General features: G+C 39.6%; 1 long non-coding RNA gene across 3 annotated transcripts; it reads left to right on the forward strand.

Moving 5' to 3' along the window:
* Positions 1-1718: 1718 nt before the first annotated feature.
* Positions 1719-6309, forward strand: LOC100614419 (uncharacterized). Of its 3 annotated transcripts, none has more exons than XR_010159025.1 (3): positions 1719-1821; positions 2429-2488; positions 6228-6309. It is a non-coding gene; the product is annotated as an uncharacterized LOC100614419 (long non-coding RNA). The 3 variants fall into 3 exon arrangements; XR_010159026.1 differs by lacking the exon at positions 6228-6309 and adding an exon at positions 6018-6094; XR_010159027.1 differs by lacking the exon at positions 6228-6309 and adding an exon at positions 5752-5775.
* The last annotated feature ends 265 nt before the right edge of the window (positions 6310-6574 follow it).

The following is a 6574-nucleotide window of genomic DNA, read 5'->3' on the forward strand; positions in this document are numbered from 1 at the left end:
TCAACCTTACTTATAATCAGAATATAGCAACCTGAAATAATAAGTTATGATTCAAAAATTACTAGATAGGAAACTTTCAAAGGAGTGACAGTCCTAAATCTGAATAGACATTTGGACTAATGAAAACCGTTTATATATCCACTACAAGAGATAATGACAACCACATCAGAAAACCCACTGTGGGATATATTGTGACTAACAGCATTTCTTGAGAAATTATGAGTGTATATAAATCATTTGGGTTCCTTTTCTTGTCTTTAGGTTCAATCGTAGAAAATTCAACTTTAAGTATTTATTTTTCCTATTGTAAAGGTAGTTTTTTAAAACAATCTTTTAAAAAAGTGGGCTGGGCGTGGTGGCTCACACCTGTAATCCCAGCTACTCAGAAGGCTAAGGCAGGAGAATCGCTTGAACCCAGAGGCACAGGCTGCAGTGAACCAAGATTATGTCACTGCACTCCAGCCTGGGCAACAGAGTGAGACTCCATTTCAAAAAAAAAAAAAAGGTGGGTGGCAGGGGGAAATATCTGTGACATATAATTTTGTCACTTTATTTTTAAATTGTACAATTCAGCAGCATTAAGTACATTCACTATGTTGTGAAACTGTCACCATTATCTGTTTCCAATTTTTTTTTCATTGCCTCAAACAGAAACTCAATACCCACTAAAGAATAACTCCACATACCCCCTCTTTCTGCTAACCTCTAATCTAATTTCTTTCTGAATGAATTTGCCTATTGCAGACTGTTTATGTGAAACCATGCACTATTTTTCCTTTTGTGTCTTGTATCTTTCACTTAGCTTAATGCTTTCAAGGTGCATTCATATTGTAGCGTTTATCAAAACTTCATTCCTTTTCATTTCTCAATAATATTTTGTTGTATGTATATACCACATTTGTTTATCCATTCATTAATTGATTAACATTTGGGTTGTTTCTACCTTGTAGATATTGGGAATAATGGTGCAATGAATATTGGCCTGAAAATATCTGTTTGATTCCCTGTTTTCAATTCTTTTGGGTATATACCCAGGAGTGAAACTTCTGGGTCCTTTGGTAATTCTATGTTTCTCCTTTTAAGTAACTACCAAAATGGTTTTTTTTGGTTGCAGCTGCACAGTTTTAGATTCCTACCAGCAATGTTGTTTCTTCATAGAATTGCCAGCATTTATTTCTTGTTTTTCTTTTCAAAAATATTATTATGATGATGATTGCTATTTTGTATAGCCATCCTAGTCAGTGTGAATGATATCTCATTGTGGTTGTGATTTGCATTTCTCTAATGACTAAAAATGTTAAGTGCCTTTTCTTATGCCTATGATCAATTTGCACACCTTCTTTGGAGGTAATGTTTTTTGTCTGATTGGCTTTTTTGGGGTCTCTCTTGACTTTAGAATTATGTTGGTGTACTGCGACAATGCTAAAAGAAATTGAGTTTGAACTTCATTTGGGAGGTTTGTGGTTGGTAGTGTTTTTAGTGCGGTACTTCTTAAACATTTTTAATATACCATAGAAGAGAGAAAATGATTACATTTTGATATGATTTGGCTGTGTCCCAACCCAAATCTCATCTTGAATTGTATCTCCCACAATTCCCACGTGTTGTGGGAGGAACCCTGTGGGGAGGTGATTGAATTATGGGGGCCGGGTCTTTCCTGCTGTCTCGTGATACTAAATGAGTCTCTTTTAGATCTGATGGTTTTAAAATGGGATTTTCCCTGCACAAGCTCTCTCTTTTATGTTGCCATCCAAGTAAGACATGACTTGCCCCTCCTTGCCTTCTGCCGTGATTGTGAGGCCTCCCCAGCCATGTGGAACTGTAAGTCCATTAAGCCTCTTTTTCTTCTCAGTCTCTGGTATGTCTTTATCAGCAGCATGAAAATGAGCTAATACATATCGTGGTTTAGGGAACTCCTTTTTGGATTGAATTTAACTGGCAACCTCTGAGCTTTCTGTACCTGGATATTGCTAACTTTTTCCAGATTTAAGGAATTTTCAACCATGTTTTATATATGCTTTTGGGATTGGAACAGGATATGGACATTTTTCCAATGCATCACTCCACAGATTACTACTCAGTTACAGAGGGTAAAAGACATATTAAAAATGAAGAGATCCAGTGTCAGTTACCTCAAATATACATTGACAAAACTGCATAAAAATGACATTCCACATTCTTGCGGTTGACCAGATGCAATAGGAAATACACATCATCTATGGTGTATATTTGCCAAGTAACTAACCTCTAATAGTATAGAAATTCTTGTTGTGGCTCATTTTACAACTAAGCTGACCTAGGCACTTCAAAAACTTATAATCATGAAAAACAGGAAATATAATAAGTGGGTGGAAGAGATGTATAATTTAAAAGTAACTAAGGAGAACTGCTAACCTCATGAAATACGTGATCTTTGATTTTGTTCTAGAGGAAAAGTGAATCAAAACCAAGGGACATGCTGAGACAACTGGAGAAATTTGAATGTGAAGTATGTACTAGATGACAATGCTATATGAATGCTAATGTTTTGAGCATAATAGTGACATTTGTGGTTATATAAGATAATGCCAATTTTTTAGGAGACTCATTTTATTATTAAGGATAAAATGCTTCAGAAATTGAGGGCAAAATATATATAGAGAGATCAAGCAAAAGTCACAAAATGTACAATCGGCACACAGATATACATTTTAGTATTCTGATTGTTTCATTATTCTCTCACCTTTTCCATAGATGCTCAGTTTAAAAAAATTGAAGAAAAATATTAACAGACCAAAATAAAATGTTGGTCTGTTATTTATTTATTTATAACTCTGAAAATGTTATTTCAGAGTAATAATGTTGTTGGGTATTTCTTATATTCATTTTTGATATCTTTGAAATACTATGTCATTACCATAAAATAAATATATCAAATAAGGTATCTTTTAGTCTAGAGTATACTTTTTTAAATAGGAGACAGGCTATGATTTTTAAGAAAGTCCCAAAAGAAAACAAGAGAATTTGCAGTCTGAGGACAAAGCAGCTTGGTATCTCTGAGACCAGTGCAAAACTTAGCTAGTAATGCATGTCAAGAGGCCTTTTAGCAAATATACAGGACTGTTTTCTCTGTATCAAGAGATTCTGAGTATTCTACAGTTTGGCTGAAAACTCAGGAACTTTCAAAGGTGACTGAATGTAAAGAGAAGAGTAGTGATTTTCCAAAGTTAGGGCTGGACAATATGTATTTGTTCAACAAAGAGGGAGGCTGTCTCAGTTTGTCCTCTGCTGCTACAGCAGAATACCTGAGGCTGGGAAAATGTATAAAGAAATTTATAAGGAAAAGGGCTTTATTTGGCTTGCAATTCTGGAGGCTGGAAAGACCAGTAGGGCATCAACATCTGCTGAACTTCTTTTGAGGGCTTTGTGCTGTGTCACAACGTGGAAGAGAAGTGGGAGAAATGAGCAGGCCTGTGCAAGGAGAACCAGGATGAGCAAGACCCTCACTTTATAACAGCCTGCTTTTATGGTAACTAATCCAGATGCTGGAGAGAGAGAACTGACTCCTGGCATTAATCTTTGATGAGGGATCTACTCCCATGACCCAAACAATTCCCATAAGGCTCACACTACCCCAGAAAAATGTGAGCAACGTGCCTGTAGCAACACCACTACATTGACGAATAAGCTTCAACATGAATTTTGGTGGGAACACACCATAACTAAACTATAGGACAGGCTCTAGCAAGACAGTAAGAACAGATGGAACTGGGAAAAAATTTTCCCTGGTTTCTCACAAACATTAGCCCTGATTCTATTGAAGATAGTATAGAAGTCCCACCAGTATCTCTAAGCCATGGACCGAGGACCTAAGTCCAGTGACACTGGCCATCAGAAGGCACTGGGGTTTGATGATGCTCAAATGTTTTTGAAACAGGGCTCAGTGCTGCCTGAGATGTTAAGTTTAAAGGAAAAGTGTGTATCCTAGTATCCAGTATCTTGTTTGCAGAAGTTGTGAGTAGTCAGTGAAATGTGAAATATTAAAAAAAAAAACCCTTTATCTTTCATTGGTGCTGGCATGTTCTGCTCAGCAGTAAAATCTGAACTGTAGCAAATCTTTGAGTGGAGACTCTTCTGGGCTTGCATGGGAGGTAGATGGAGGAGGACCAGGAGCCAGCCTTAAATGCTCAGAGAGCCATGCAAAGGGAAAATGACTGGCTCCTCAGGAGAATTCAGAGAAATGTGAGCAATGCACCTGTACCTCACACCTTACCTATTCTAGTCGTGCTCTGGACAATGTATATGATGATGTAAAGGAAATATAGGAGAGTGGACAATTCTAGTTTATGCCAGATAGGCTATTCCAAATTGCAGGTAGTAACTACAGATATTCTTAACAAAAACCGGATTTCCCAGGGCTCTGGCCTTTTCTTCCCTGAGCAGCACAATGACCAGTTCCTGCCTTGACAAGAATTCTGTCATAGATTTCTCAGTTGCACTGCCCAGGAAGCAGATGAGGCCTGGGAACAATGAGGAATGTCTTCCCTGGACTTGGCATGCCTCACTTGCAAGCACACCACATGCAGGTCCTGTGGACTGATAGGCTTGATAGACAGATAAGTCCTGTTTCCAGCTACCAGCCTCCATCCCCTGAATGCTGTTGTCACCCAGAACTGTAACCCTGGTCACAAAGATGGAGCAGGTAGTGGCCCCTTAATGTGAAGAAATTTTCCATCATGCAATTATTACCTGGTGCCTACATGAGTTGGACTCAAACCAGCAGATTTTTACCTCAGTAGTAAAGGATTTATGACAGAAACGGATGGCTCTGGTAATTCTATACCCACAGGTATTCACCTGATAACCTTGACATGTGTCCCCTAGGTTTTGCGGGTTTGGTGGAATATCTCTGAGTGCACCTCACTGAACACATATATCCTCATTCCCACCTCCCTGGACGTACATCTCCTTGTGTTATTGTCTTATGCCAACTCTGAGGAGCGCCATCCCCTAACTCCTTTTATTTCTTATTACTCAGGCAAGGAATAAAAGTGCGTTTGTGACTAATGTTGCCCCATTAGAAACAAAAAATAGATAATGACCACTACTGTTCAACTGTAATTTACACTAGAGGTATAGCTATAAGGTTATTTTTAGATTTCAGCAAGTCTCTTTGATTTTGCATTTCTTACAATATATACTGATATTTTCAGGGATAAGAGAGTTCCCCACCTATCTTCGATAAAAATGAGAACTTACTTTCATTGCACTGGTGACCCAAAACTACAGGCAGAACCATGATGAAGGCTTGGTACACAATGCATCATGAATGATAACAGCAAAGAGGAAACTGTTCATTGGCCTTCACTAAAAATGAACCCTTCCAACTCTGTGCCCAGGTTATTGTTTTATCCCTTTAGCTTACAGCGCGTCAGCTAATTCAACAAGCTTCTAGGATAAACTTGTGTCAATTACCCCAGCTTCTAAGTGCATAGGACCAGGAAGATAGAGAACCTAGTAAAAGAGAAACACCCAAAGAGAAGGATAATTGCTGATAAGACAAAGAGGTCACTAACTGATATCTCTGTTTGGAGTTGCCTTCAACTCGAAACATCCAGCAGAGGATGGGCCTAGAGATGGAGTAGGAGATCTAGTCCCCAAGCCCTAGAGATGTGAGTGAGGACACTTGGCTGAACTTACACAGTCTGTGAATACGGTAAAGCAACTTCGTGCTCTCTTTTAGCTTATAATAATTGGTTTCTAACAATGTAGGCATTTGTGGAGGCAATGATGTCACTGTGGGAACTGCCATGAGAGGACAGGGACGTCCCTCCTCCTCTGCTGTTGCTCACAGTGACCCTGATTGGGCAAAGCTCCCATCCTTCCCTGACCCTGCCATGGGCACCAGGCTCCTCTGCTGGGCGGCCCTCTGTCTCCTGGGAGCAGGTGAGTCCTAGGAACACCATGATCACACTGGGTCTCTCTGATTATTTCAATCATTTCCTTCTATTTTCAAATTCTGTCTTTTTCCTTCTCAGAACTCACAGAAGCCGGAGTTGCCCAGTCTCCCAGATATAAGATTATAGAGAAAAGGCAGAGTGTGGCTTTTTGGTGCAATCCTATATCTGGCCATGCTACCCTTTACTGGTACCAGCAGATCCTGGGACAGGGCCCAAAGCTTCTGATTCAGTTTCAGAATAACGGTGTAGTGGATGATTCACAGTTGCCTAAGGATCGATTTTCTGCAGAGAGGCTCAAAGGAGTAGACTCCACTCTCAAGATCCAGCCTGCAAAGCTTGAGGACTCGGCCATGTATCTCTGTGCCAGCAGCTTAGACACAGTGTAGCAGAGACACTTCCCTCCTGTGCAGAAAACCACAGGACTCTCTCCTCTCTACTCAGCTCACAGCAGCCTTTCCTTATTCCTCATCCTCCCAAGGAAGAAGTGAGTTTTCAGATATAGCTAGGACTCATATAGTGGGAGGAAATAAACTTTTTCTTTTCTTTTCTTTTTTTCTTTTTGTTTTTGAGATGGAGTCTTGCTCCATTGCCCAGGCTGGAGTGCAGTGGTGCGATCTGGGCTCACTGCAGTCTCT

Source organism: Pan troglodytes, chromosome 6 (assembly GCF_028858775.2).
Source record: "Pan troglodytes isolate AG18354 chromosome 6, NHGRI_mPanTro3-v2.0_pri, whole genome shotgun sequence".
In the NCBI taxonomy this organism is placed as follows: domain Eukaryota; kingdom Metazoa; phylum Chordata; class Mammalia; order Primates; family Hominidae; genus Pan; species Pan troglodytes.